Source organism: Lonchura striata, chromosome 2 (assembly GCF_046129695.1).
Source record: "Lonchura striata isolate bLonStr1 chromosome 2, bLonStr1.mat, whole genome shotgun sequence".
Taxonomy (NCBI): Eukaryota; Metazoa; Chordata; class Aves; order Passeriformes; family Estrildidae; genus Lonchura; species Lonchura striata.
In genome coordinates this window covers 93,642,431-93,657,238 of record NC_134604.1, presented here as the reverse complement: position 1 = coordinate 93,657,238, position 14,808 = coordinate 93,642,431, and the positions used below count along the sequence as shown (strand labels likewise).

The 14,808-nt window shown below is 35.4% G+C and overlaps 1 protein-coding gene across 8 annotated transcripts in view; it reads left to right on the top strand.

Moving 5' to 3' along the window:
* Positions 1-14,808, top strand: part of MYO16 (myosin XVI) — a 358,973-nt gene that overhangs the window by 271,956 nt on the left and 72,209 nt on the right. The gene's annotated exons all lie outside the window — the stretch shown is intronic.

The following is a 14,808-nucleotide window of genomic DNA, read 5'->3' as shown; positions in this document are numbered from 1 at the left end:
TACTTCTGAAAAACAGCATTAGCTGCTTACACATAAGTTTCAGTTGTCTTCTTGGAAAAGTTGTGGATATTAAATTACTGCTTGGGCAGAAAGTTGTTCTCTGTAAATACTCAAAGAGTGAGGAGTATAGGAGTTTATAATCGTATTTCTTTCCTAATTAAACCATTTGTGCCCTACCACAATATTCATTCTCCAGTGTGAATAAAGCTGGGCAGGCTGGTTGAGGAGAAGATGCAGATAATGGGAGATTTGGGAAAGCTTTCATGTTCTAAAATTCCATTGGCAATCTCTATACAGCCATTTCTGTATAATTGAACTGGACCTTTGAGGTACTATTACACGAGCACAGTGCCCCAACCTTTCCAACTGTTAGATCCTTACTGTGATTTCTGTCAGATATTTGCTTCCTTGTCACCCAGCCTTTTTCACTGCAATTCCCAGATACAGGCTGAGAATTACCACAGGCCTAGGATCAGTCCTGGTGAGCAATGTCTATCTAGGCTGCTGCTCTCTTTTGGAAGGTAAAGGAAATCAATCATGTGTACAAAAGTAATTTTCAGTGCCAGAGAATGGCACTCTTAACAGTATAGGGACAAGTCTGGCATATTTTCTTAATTTTGAGTTTTGTTAAAAATGTAAATTCAATCTTTTTCATCCATGCCTTCGAGTACCTCCTGAAAGCAAATTTTTGCATGAAAGTCTTGAGGAAATCTGTTGTCTCACAGTAAATATTTATTTACAGTAACAAGAGTAACACAAGACTAGCAAAAAACACCAACAATATGATGCCAGCAACACTTATGCTGTTAAAGTATTCTGATTTTGTTACTCTATAATCTTTATCCCTTTTCCTCCACAATAAAGTACCTTTGCAGGTTGTTTGCAGCTGATCCCCTACCATTGTTACATATTTACATCAGGTCATTATAATTTTATTGCTATACATAAAATTATTTAAACAGTGATGGGGCTAGCATGGTGTCACCAAAAAAGAAGTTAATTTTTTAATATTCCCTGTAACTGTATATTGAACCTATTCAGAAGTTAGCAATAACAACTGCATACAGTTTCTCAATACTGCTGAATTTTTAGATTGGTGTGAAAATAGAAACATGGAGTTCTTGGTCCAGAGGTATTGAAAAAGACTATCTGCCTTGTGAGGTTTTTTATAGTAGTCATCCATGCCACACAGGCCAAGGCTTATCTTCCTTTGTGGAGGAGATTTTCACTTTACTCATCATGACAATATAACCTTCATATTCACAGTCAGTGTATTTGTATATTTCATTCCATTTAATAGTTCAAGAATGTGGCTATTTGCTCTCTTATTGGCTGAAAGCATGAAATTTTTAAGCAGAAAATATATTATTAAACTGCATTTCAAAAGTAATGTCAGTTCTTAATGCTGTATGTTTTTTTCAGACAATAGACTGCAAGTAAGAGAGAAATATTGAATTCAGAGATTATGAGTTACCTTTTCTAAAAGTTTCCTTAAAACCTTAATTTGTTCTACATCTCTATATTGCCTTGGTAACTGAACAGGATATTTTTAGAAACCTGATAATTCATTTCAGTGATTTTTTTGTTAACTGTGTTAGTTTTGTTGACTGTTCAGCCATACTCTGGTCTTGTCTTACTATTAATTGATTGGAATGAGAAATTATTTGTCGTACTTCTATACAGGCTTACAGACCTGAAGCTGATGGAATTTTTCACCTTTCAAATTCTTATTTCCTTTGCTGTCAAACTGGTATTTCTAGTATTATAAAGAGAATTTGTGGCCCTGCTCCCAACCAGAATTCCCAAAAGATAGGGAATTACTATCCTCCCTCATCATCCCTGCAGTTTTTGTGCATTTACTTTTTGGGTCTTCCTTATCATATAGGTAATGGGTTCAGAATTCAAAATAGCTACCAATTAAAAATTAAACCTTTTTTTTTTTTTTTCTGCTAGCTTACAAGAAGAAATAATGTTTGAATTAGGAGACTTTGTGGTAAGGGGATGGAATGTTGGAAAACCTATATTCTATCACCAATCAGACAGTAGCAGATCATTCTTAATTGGATGAATTTGAATAAATGTTTACTGCTATCTAGGTAGGGATTAATATGACTTTTATTTAACCTATTTATGAGTTCCATTTGAACTCCTACAATGCCTTAAGAGAGAGGTAGCTAAAGGAATGTCATATTTTGCAAGAGCATATCTTTCTGGGCTACAAAGTTTAATCATTATTTCTGGTGCTATCCCTTTGGATCTAGTGGTTCTGCTTCTGTCTTATCAAAGTTGCCAGCTATGAGGTGAACCCCTCAGTCTCCAAAGTTTGCTGATCAGAAGATAAATCTTGTGGAAATTCTCATTATTAAATGGAAGCTGTGGCACTTCTTCTCAATGAATATATAAAAAATGAGAATTCATAAGGTCAGATGCTAGTAAATCCTATTAAAGTAGGATAATTAAGAAATCATATATGTGATTTCAACAGATTTGCCAGCTCCAGATGCAGAGTTTCTCCTGAATTTACCTGTAGTGATGGCTGAATTTCTAAAACTCTGTGAACAGAGAGACTGGGATCAGTTTTCACCTTACCTTAAAAACAGAAAACCTTCAGTAATGCCCATTTTCCACTCCTGGAAAAGTTTACCCGTATATTTTGCTTATTATCTAGAGAATGGTTCTCAGTGGGCTATTTTTTTTAAATTCTAGCTTTGCTTTTTAAGTCAAGGCAGTGGCACAAACAAAATTTTAAAGGGTTTAAAGTTTCCAATTTGCAGTCTAAATTGTACACATAGGTAAAGTATCCTCAAATATCTTTTTTCTTGGAAGAAAGAAAACAGTAAAATAGCTGTGTAATTAGCAACTGTCTGCAGATGGCTGTTTCTTTCTAGTATTTAGTGTTTAGATATCTTATTTTAAATTGCTTCTATTTTAAAATAGATCTAATTTGGAATAAGATATACAAAAAGACCATTAGTATAAACTGTAATTTATTATGGTTTTGGTATTTGGTGCCATGGAATAGGAAAAGTATCAAGTGTCTGCAGTGTTTCCAGTGCAGAACAATAGGGCTCAGAAACTCTCTGGGGCACAAACAGAGCCTCGTTATACAAGCCTAATATCTAGAATCTAATCTCTTTGCATCAATTAATAAAATGAATCCTGGCTGACTTTTATGTCATTCACCTCACATGGTGCTCAAAGAAGACATGCAAAAGCCATTTTGAATATAAATTTTTAAAAGTAATTTTAGTGTTCAAAGACCCATAAAGTGACCTCAGCAAAGTACAAGAATACTAGTGTTCAGGTAAAAATGAGGCAGTAAGATGCTTTGTTTCACTCCTTCTGAAAAATTTTGTTTTGGTAGCATCCTCCTCTGCAAACACTCCATGTTTTCTAAATTTAAATAGAAATTAAAATAACTCCTTCTTTCTACTTTAATTGTGCTCACCAAGTTGCTGAACTATACACAGTTCTTTTCTCTGTCTGTTTTTCAATTTCCTTCCTTTCTTTCCTTCCTTTCTTTCCAAGGAAGAATTTATCACTACTAACTCAGAAACTGAGGCTCACATGTCCCCATTTTCTTGTGTCTGGGACACTGCTTGGCAGTAGAGACTGCAAGATCCAGTTACACAGGTCCTTAAATGAGGCATCTGTGTTTAGCCTTCCCTGCCAAGTTTACAGGAAACACTCAGAGCTGTTGAAGCTCAGGATAACCTCTGTGGATTATTGGAATTGATAAGCAATTTGAGCCTCTTACTTAGCAGATAAGAATGGCAGGATTTCTTTGGCAAAAATCATGTTATTCAAAAAGCCCAAATTCTAGTGTCCTGTTCCTTGCATTTATTTCTGCACTTTTTGAGTGTTTCTTGGAATTTCATTACTGTCTCTCAGGTTTCTAGATGGCCTTTCCTGGGTTTAATTCTATCAATTTACTCTTCTGTTTTCCATCATGGAGGTCCCATTCTGCCTTCTGCTGCTGCTCAAGAAAGAGCAGACAAAATTCATAGTCTGAAGGAGTACTTGAAGGCTGTATGTAGAGACATCCTTTACAGTATGGTGGCAAGAAAAGTCACTAGAATGTTATGACTTACTATTTCTAATAGTCTTTTAAAATTTCTTAAATTACACCAATATAACCTTTAGTTTTATTTAGGCTAATGTAGCCATGAAGTTTTATAAATAGTAATTTATCTTGTTAAGACAGTGTCAGATGCTAGTTTGGAGGTGCAATGTCATGCCTTCTTCCTTATCAACCTCCTCCTCCTTGTCCTCTTTCCCTTCCCCCTTCTTCCCCATCTTCTCCTCTTTATCTCTTTCTTCTCCCTCCTTTCATAATCTAACCTTGCTCTCCTATATGAATAAGGTAAAAAATATCTAAATCACCAACTGTAGGCTTTATTCAAAAAATAAAATAGTTACCATTCTGATGATTTTTTGTTTTAAAGTAACTTCAAAAGATGATGAAACATACATTTTAATAGGAAATATTAGGAGAGAAAAATATGGAACACAAGGATAATAGATTCTTATGGTAATCATAGCAGTGAGGGTGAAACAAGTATGTTCAAAGACTGTTCTAATTACAGGTTTTCCTCTGATGTTGGTATGAAGTTCCTAATTTGTTCTTCAAGCTGCACTAAACTGCAGATCCTGAATTTTGTACTTCTAGTCAGGGCAGCATTCATTGATAGTGAAATGCTCCAATGATCTTTACATCAGAACTTTAGTGGTTCAGAGTACTAAATTATTATTAACTCTTTCAAATAATTGACTTTGCTAAGAGATCAATCTGAAGAGATATCTTGTTTTCTCAGGAAAGATTATGTTAATGTTGATATCATTGCTTAGTCAAGTAATGTCTGTCTTTTTGCTATAAAGCCCTTTTTAATAGCTATAGTAATGTTTTCACCAAATTCATGCTATTAGCTGATGATGTATTGCACAGATGTGTTGTTTACATTTGTAAAACATATACTTGAGTCATCACTGTATATCTAAACTCCCTTTGTCCAGAAACATTATCCAGAAACATTTTATTGTTGACTTTTTTCTCTTTCTTTCCCCTCTCCCTTTCCTCTTGAAAACAGGGAAGCTATAATGTTTTATAATATATAATTTTTGAATGTAAAAAGTCAGCAGAACATTTCAGACTCTCATGAGTAAGTTAGGGCATTAGTGAGAATGATGTACAGAGCAGATTGCAAAGTGATGGGTCATCATCACACCGGCCCTTTCAGCTTAATTGTCTGCTATGCAGCATCAGTAATCTCATAGAGCACTACATTGATATTTCCCATGATGCCTTAAATCTTTGTAAGGAGAGCTAGAAGCAATCTGACTGGTGCTACAAAAGCAGTATTTCATTAAAGTAGATGTAATGATATCAGTTTATATCAAATGGCTTTGTCGCTTCAGACCTGGAGCTGGAAGTGATATTTCTGATTGAGGATAATAATTTTTATTTGTCTTTCTTTCAGAATGCAAGCAAAGGTGAGTAAATGAAGTATCTTAAAGTCATCAGCTTTGAGGGCACTTTAAACCCAAATGAATAAACCTGGTAATGACTAACTAACTTCCTGTGAGGAGTGAAGGTCGTCCTTGAAGTTTAAAACTGTGATTTTCAAAATGTTTGTGTCCTTGGCAATTTTGGTAATTACTATGGAATCACAGAATGGTTTGGATTGGAAGGAATTTTAAAGATCATGTTGCTATAAATAACTTGCCACGGAAACCTTCGACTTTACAAGGCTGCTCAGAGCCACTTCCAACCTGGCCTTGGACACTTCTAGTCATAAGACATCCACAGCTTCTCTGAGAAACCTGTTCCAGTGCATTTCCAAGGCCACAGCAAAGAATTTGATCCTAATATCCAATTTAAACCTGTCTTATTTCAGTTTAAAGCCATTCTTCTTTGTGCTATAATTTCCTGCCCTTTTCAAAAGTCCCCCTCTGGCTTTCCTGTAGGCCACCTTTAGGCACTGGGAGGTTACAGTAAGGTCACTCCAGAGCCTTTTTCCTCGCCAGGGTGGGCAACCCCAGCTCCCTCAGCTTGTTTCCATAGAAGAGGTTCTTCAGGTCTCTGACTATCTTCATGGCCCTCCTCAAGACTTGCTCCAAAAGGTAAATGTCTGTCTTGATCTGAGGACCCCAGAGCTGGACACAGCACTCCAGGGGGAATCACAAGGGCAGAGCAGAGGGGCAGGATCACCTCCCTTGACATGCTGGTTACACTTTTTTTTTTGATGGAGCCCATGATAGTGTGGGATTTCTGGACTACAAATGTACATTTCCAGTTCCTGTCTCTTCTCATCCACCAGCACCATGAATTAAGCACTTGGATAAAGAAGTGTCATTGGCTAACCCCAGGTGGCAGCTCAATCCCTCATGGCTACTAGCTCATTTCTTCCTCAGTGGGGTGGGGGAGAAAATTAGGGGAAAAGTCAGAAAACTCATAGGTTGAAATAAATACAATTGAATAGAGAAAACAATATAAATAAAAAATAAGGAACTTATTTTCTACTTCCCATTGGCAGACTGGAAAGTATTTAATCATGAATACTGGTGATTTGGGAAGACAAACACCATCACTCTGAAAGTACCTTCTTCCTTTTTCTACCTCAGCTTTTATTTGTTCTTTTCCTTTCACCAATCTTTTGGATAGGGGAACCCAGTTTAGGATAATATGCAGCACTCAGAGTTACTCTACTAATTCCTCATGAAACCTTACTGATAGGGGTTGATTATAATATAGGAGATACCAGAAGCCAGAATGCTCTGACATTCTCCCTTGCAAGGCTAGTAATGGAGTAAATCACCCTGGGGAATTTCTGAGACCTAACTAGTTATTTGGGATTGTCTTAGGGGCTACAGACTGTTTCAAATCTGTGCAATGTGATAGTGTAGCAAGAGTTACCAAGATACTCATATTATAGAAAAACTAAATAGGTCTTTCCATGCAGTCTGACTGTAGATGGACTCTTCTGCTCTACTCCCTTTGGAGTTGTTTCTTTATTTCCATTTAGCTTGTTTTCCCCAGTCTCCCCATTAGGTCATTTTTGATATTTTAGAAACAAGAAATGCACAAGATACCTTCATATGCCTTTGGTGACTTGCCTAATTAACCAGGACTTAATTTGTAGGGTGTAAAGAAAAGTGATCACTTTTAAGATGGGATCACTTTTAGGATGGGATTCAACTGATTAGTCTTTTAGGTTTATCCATTTTTGCAGGCATTTCCCAGAATCAGTGTAGCTCCATTCTATGGTAAAGGAAAGAATTAATGCTTTGTAACAAGCTCTAAAAAAATCAGAGAACATTTTGCAGTCAAGACAGATGCAGTTTTTGAAGCTGTACCATGGCATCATCAGTTCTCTCTCCCACAGAATTAGTCTTGTAAATACAAAGTATCAGTGCTTATATTATGTGTCACAGAGTTTGGACTGCGAGGATGGTTAAGCTGCTGGTGTTTCTGGGGCTTAGTGAGAGTGACAAATGACTGACTATAAGAGAAAAGCGTTTCTCTTTTGACTGGAGTTTTCAGGGGAAGACTAGACACCTGACTTTATTTAGAAGGCATCTAGCTATATTTTGAAGGAAAAATAAATATCAGCCTTGTTTGCTTGGGCATCTTCAGAAGCTTATAATGCAACCCTCATTTGCTAAAGCAATTACAAATGTGTAAATGTCTGTAAACAATTGAAGTCAGTTGAATTATTCATATCTGTCATACACTTAACAGTACTACAAGACTGACAAGAAAAGAGGTCCCTTGAGCAGGAGGATGTAATTAGGTCATTAAATAGCCAGACAAAGGGAAATAAAGATGACATGGCCAGTTAAGTCTGATGGTTCCTAACTTTCAAATGTTTGATGTGTAACCTGAATAATCTTCCAGCATTATGTATATTACATTTAGTATAGAATGCATGAAACTTAGTGGAGCTTCTTGCAGTGTTTATTGTTTCATGCAATAGAGACTGTCCCAATTTTTAGGCTGTTTCAGTGAGAATCTCATAGTATTGTTCTCCCTTCATTATTAGGTGCATAAAGCTATATTAATTTCCTTAGGCAACTATAAATCTATTTGGCACACAATAGCATAATTCTGACTGAACTGTTTCAACAGTTCTTGTGGTTTTCTTTATTTAAACTTCAAAATCTGTGAAATTCTAAAATGTTGATTTAATTTCTAGATTAAAGTGCCACCCTTGGTACCTCTGCTTTCCACTAGCACTTGACATTTCTTATCTGTCAGTTTTAATATAATGTTTATTAGATCACTAAATAACCCTTACAATAATTATAAAAATCTATGCATGTTTTTCATCTGTGAATTTTAAAGCTTGTGCTATTTCTAGACATAGAGAAATGTTGTCACAAGGTGCTAAAATACCTACCACAGCACTGGATTTAATCTAAAGGTATGGATTATAAAAATAGAATTATATTGGTACACAAATAAGTATAATGAAAGTTCTTGACCCATATCTCAGAAACTGAGTTCGATGTGCCTATAACAAGCAGCTAATAACTTTATTTCAGAACCTTAAGGTTCCAACAAAAATCTTTATTGACTGCTTCATAATTTGCTGACATCACATAATGACAAAGATAATGGACATAGATTTATGTGTGGCAATAAGAAATTCAGTTAAATACCTTCCATAGAAATAAAGCTTTTAAAATATTATCAACCACTAATATTTTCACTAATCTTTATACATTGAAACTCTTCTAAGGAAATGCTTGTTAGAATTACTGACCTCCTAGATTAATACAGCATATATTTAAAATAAATATTTTAATGAAGTAAGTACCTAGCACATTCATTTATGCCAGTAGCACTATGCAGGAACTTTGAATTATCAGATTAAGATGCAAATTGTCACATAGATTAATTTTACTGTACAATTTAAAAATAATTCCATGTTATTTATTGCTTAATTAAATATATCTGTGTTTAGAAAAATATTGGTTGATCTTGAGTGCTGTTTTTTTATGGTCATAGGACTTGTATAGGTCATAGGACTTGTATAGATGCAGTCCAGCTGCCTCACATGCAAAAACAACTGTGACCCTCCTGCTGTTTCCTCTTTCTGTGGCTCTGCAGCTGTTAAATTCTTTCCACTCCACCTCAGATATTCATGGCACCCTTTTTCTCCTTATCCATATCTCAATATTCTCTACAACCATTTAATCTTCAGCAGGAGAACCTGGAATGACACTTCCTTAAGCTAGATTTCCTAGTCAGGCTGAATAATAATAGGCAGTTTATACTGGTGATATCTGAGAGCAAACACAAAATCCTATGCAAGCATGCACATAAAATCATTTTATGCATCTTAATCACTGGGTCTTACTTTGCTTTCCTGTTTAGACCAATGTGGCATTAATTTAACATCATGTGTTTTTTGTAGAATTACTCCAGCTATATTCCACTCTAAATGAGAGCAGAATCTGGTCCACTCTTGGCACATGACCTTAGTATATCTTGAAAAATGATGCTCTTGTATGGCTTGTCTAACCATTATACAATCCAGAGCCAGGAGAATCCCTGTTACCCAGACTGATAGTACTCACAGGGTTCAGAGGCACAAGGGAAGCTCCCACAGAAGATAGAAGTAGAGATGATCTCACAGAAAAGCTATTTTGACATATGGTTTAAAAGGGTCCAAAAATCCTTCCCCATAATCCCAATTAATGTTATCTACTAGTGAGTACTGCGGGAAGGGATTTTTATGTTCCCATTCCTCTTTGGCTGAGTACTGGTTGCACAGGAGAAAAAAAACACCAAAAGGAATGAAGAGAAAAAGGAGGAACAGCAAATCTAATCCTATTTCTCTTTAATATCACAATTTCCATTTGTCTCTGGTTTTACTTTCTGCTTCTGCAATATACATCTTTCTCAGAAAATTTCCCAAAGAACTGGGCAGTGCCTTCTTGGCAGGCAGTGAGCCACTGAAGTAGCAATGTCACCAGGAGACCAAGCAGGAAAGTGTCAGTGTTTCAGTGTTTCAATTGGAGGACTTTTGATGTCCTATTAGCACATGGCTGTGTTGCCAAAGGAAAGGCCCTTCACTGATGCCAGACCTACAAGACCTTTGTGTTAAACAGAAGCAAACTAGCAGGTAAACAAAGAAATTTAAATGTATTCTATAGCCCATATAGAATTTAAATTTATTCTATAGCTCACTGTGTACAGTGAAGCAGTTTATGGCCCTGTGTGCATGTTGGCAGGATGCCCAAGCATGGAGAGGTAGTTAGCTGTGGAAAAGACCTACCTAGCAAGAGCTAAAGGTAAACATTTGCTGAAGTAGAGTCAGATGTATATGTTTGTAGATGTAATAGAATTGTTTATTTGCTCAATGCCAGCGTATTTCTGAGACAATGTGTGATTTTTGCAAATTTTTAAAGTAAATATGTTTTACATTGTTTTGTCAAGATGAAATGGGAATGTCATCTTTAGGTAGGATGGTGCAAAAGTATTGTAAATCTTTAGCAAATCTTTAGCAGATGTTGCAAATTCATATTTTGTATTTACATAGTTGAATCCACTAATCCCAAGAGCTGAACTATAATTTATATTCTACTCACTATTCTGCTGCCACATTGTCTGAGATAAGAAAGCCTCTGCTTAATTACAGGAAGTATATGAATAAATAATCCAGGACTAAGACACACATATCTTCATTACTTCTTTTCTTCAGAAACTGAAATTCAGATGTTTAGAAAAGATTAAGGCTCACAAAGTCTAATGTAAAAAAACCTATAAAACTCAGAAAAAATTAATTATTCCAATTAATTTCATTATCATCTGTCATAAGGTAGTATCTTTATCTGAGAAATTGGTCTTCCTTTTTATTCAGTTTAAGTAAAAACATCCCAAATGACCACTTCTGCAAAGGTGTTGGCTTCAGTGAACTTCATAGCCATGACCCTCATTCAAAAGTCTTTACTGAGCTCTACATTGGCCCAGTGACTGACTCACATTTGAGCTACTGTAAAATTTTGTTCTGGGGATATTCTGAGCATTCTTCCAGTTTTATTTTTTAGTCCTAAATGTTGGGTTTTTTTCTCAGTTACTTGTCATTTATTGTCATTCTTGAGTATATTTTCCTTTTTCTACACACATATTAAAGCATGCTGCATATTTCCCTATAACCCCTTGTATAGGAAGTGAATTTTTAATTGTTGAAGTAAAAAAAATCAGTATATTTTACAGGAAAAAAATATCTATAGAAACAAGGTAAAACTATGATTAGTGGTCAGTTTGTTGTAAAATGACTTTTAGCATTATTAGTTTTCCAAAATTGCTGTGCTTTTATTTTTTTTCCCTTAATTCTTATTGGACAGCAAATCTAGACACTTAAGACTGTGTTTCTTGATATCAATTAAGATATTAAAAATATAATATGCTAGGCAGGTACTTTGAAGTTTTGGTTCATTGCCATATATACTTACAAATTGTTTCAGGTACATTGCACTTCATGCTCACATTTACAATATTCTGAATTATTTCTGTAAGTCTCTATGAAGCAGCCTTGGTGTGAAATTTGTTTGTAAAAAGGTGAACTTTATAATCTTATTCTGAATTTTTGTAGTCCTAAAAAAGAAACCCCAAATGCAGTCTGTCTGATGTAATCTGTTATTTCTAAAAGCATAATTTTCTTCTTCACATCCAAAGATTTATTCTCTCAAAAATTTTTAATATATGCTTTGGTTCTTAATATTTATGCTCTATAATAAGATATTTATGTCATATATATTGTACAGAGATTGAAAGAATCACTTTTGTTTTCTTGGAAACTATAATATTCTATTTCCTCTTTTCTAATTATTTGGAATTTCCCATATTCCTCATATTTCAAAAATAATTAGGTTATTCGTTCAAGAAAAAAAATATAACAGAGGGAAGACGAATTAATGAATATTTATTATTTACATAAAGGTAACATTTATCAAAAATTTCCATCCTATTCTTTGCTACTCACTGATTTTATAAGTTTTCTACTGAAAAATTTTCAGGCAATCTCTCTCCAGCAGATAGGCTCTCTGGATGTTTCAGCTTTCACTTGATAGAATTTTCAAATAAAACCTTGCCTAACCCACTCTTCCCATCCTCCGCAAATCTAAACAAACAAAACTAAAAATCCTGAGTTATAAGACATAGTGACAAGTTTGGCAAACAAATTCCATTTCTTTCACATATTTCAGATATCAACAATTAATGATTGTCAAAGAAAGAGAAAATGTAGTATAGAAAGGGGAAAAGAGACAATTTTCTGAGACAGCACAAGCTGAACCTTTATGATGGCAATTTTTGTATTTCTTCTAGCAAAAATATGGGACATAAATTAATTTTGATTGCTGCCTTTTATTCACTACCTTTTGAATAGATCTTATTAAATCATACCAGTTTACCTTGGCAAACAGTGTACATTGTAGTAAGCAAAAAAAGAGGAAATTAAGCTACAACATAATGAATTATACTGACAAGAGTGTCACTCATTTTTCCTTATATAAGTTGTGTTTGGATATTGAAAACTTAAAAGCAGATAACTTATCACTCTTTAAAAGCAGTTACCTGCCAGCCATATGTGATTTTTATTTTTTAAGCAACAAGACAAAGACATGGAAAGAAGGAGCTTCCTTCAGGAAAGATTTGACTTGTGGTGTTAGAAACTATCCTCTTACTGAGGACATTGGATTGCAGGCAGTAGCTACCTCTAATTTTATTATTTTTTGTGTTCCTTTCTTAATGAGGCAAGAGAGAGACCTGAGAATAAGAACAGCAAAACAACCAACCAACAAAAGTAGTTCTGTGGCTTCAGTTCAAAGACATCTTTTATTAAGCTATTGATTTGGAGCTGCTTGTTTTCCTGCCCTTTGTACTTGCCGTGTTTTCCTTTAGTGTCTTCTGTCACGTTGTGCTATTGAAATTGAGTGAGTCATGTTTATTCCAATGCTTAAAGATTTGCTGTGCATACAGAACTGGGAGTACAGCCCTACGGCCCATTTGTGCACACTCTGTGTAAATCAAATAACGTGCTGAGCCTTAGAATATTGCTGTGGGTTACTGTGCCATAACCTGAACTGCAGAATATTCTGTCTTGGGGAAAAACAGCCTGCTGGATCTTGTCAGCTGTGCACTTAGGGAGGTGAGGGAGAAAATGATTAGATAACATCCTTATCTGTGAAGACCCAAGAGAACTGAGTTTTCCCTATTCACAAGCTATTGGCAGCAGTATCTACTCCAAACAAATAAAAAGTTTCCCTGATAGAGCACATCATTCAGAAGCAAAGGAAGAGAGGTCAAAGCACATATCTGCAACACCAGAGAATCCTGGCCAGCCTGTACATGCTCACAGTGTGAGCCTGTCTAGCCAGAATATCTTTCTTCTGTTTATGCTTCTGAAAATGACAAGTTAGGACAAGGAGGGTGCTGAAGGAAAAAGCTGGGGAAAATGGATCTTTTCTCACACTGATGTCATGTGGATGGGTACTGGGGAGACCCTCCTTTAATAGTAGTGTTCACTGTCTCAACTTGTAACTAGAAGAGGTTTTGTATTTACTTCCTTCCAGCAGTACATTAGTCTTGGCATAGCAGTGGAATGGTGTTGATTCAAATTAATCCTTTAGACCCCTCTGTTTTGTATTTTATTTTTGATCCCTTAGTGAATGAGTTGCTCTGACTAGCCATGAAATGCTGGGGATTTTTAGCTTCCTGGCTATGAAGGAGATTCACTTTGCCTGATATTAGATGTCTAGGCTGGAGGCAAGATCATCTTTATATTCAGTGAAAAGACACAATGGTCTTACAGTGCACAGTTCATCTGACCTCTTGTAAACATCAGTATTACAGTGAGGAATATGACACCAGAATACTCTATTCTACTGAATTTTAAGAAAGTCTAGACAAGTGACTTGTCAATCCAAGTTTAGCTGAAATGTATTTCCAGGATTAAAGGCCTCGAGGTAGCACTGAGTATGCTTTCTGGATTCCTTAGGATCCTCTTTAAGCATTCTGCATTATCTACTGGGGGCAAAGTGTGTGACCTGTCAGGTGGGAAGAAGCCTGGTACTTAATTGGTTGCATTCATTAACTTCAGAGTAAAGGAAGTCTGGAGTGCTGGGGGAAGAATTCTCTGTGAGGGAAAATTTCAAAGATTCCCCAGATTGCATTTCCCCAAAAGCAAGCCCCCTTGTTGCAAGTAATTAAAGTTTATTTATACAAGCTTGCATCATAATTTCAGTATTCGGTGATACTGTAATTTCTGTGATAGAATAAATTATAAAAAAATAAATTATTTTGCTCATCCTGAGAATGATTAAATTTAAGATTATATTAAATTATTGTGTCTACGTGGAAACACAAGGTCAATCCACATTAAAAAGTACCTGATACCCAAAAAAGATTTTGCATTTTGATAATAATGTCACACTTGTAAGTTTTTATTTCCTTCTTTATATTTTAGTTTACTGTCAATTTAAAGAAAAAGGTTTTCATTTTTTCACTCATTTACAGCTAAGTACAGAAGAAATTATGTAAGCTTATGGTTAGACCATCCCTTTTGTCCAGAACAAATGTGGGCTCCCACCAACAGGTGTAGTCCTCTTATTCCATTCATTCAAGAACTTCCATTAATTCCCTGGCATTGACATGGGTATATGCACAGCTGGACTGAGAGTCAAATTGGGGCACCACTATGGCTGAAAAATAGCTGCAAACTTTGTGTTGATTTTATCTTTATACAAGATGAAAATGGTTGATAACAGATGATAACACAGGAATTAAAGGTACTTTTTCAT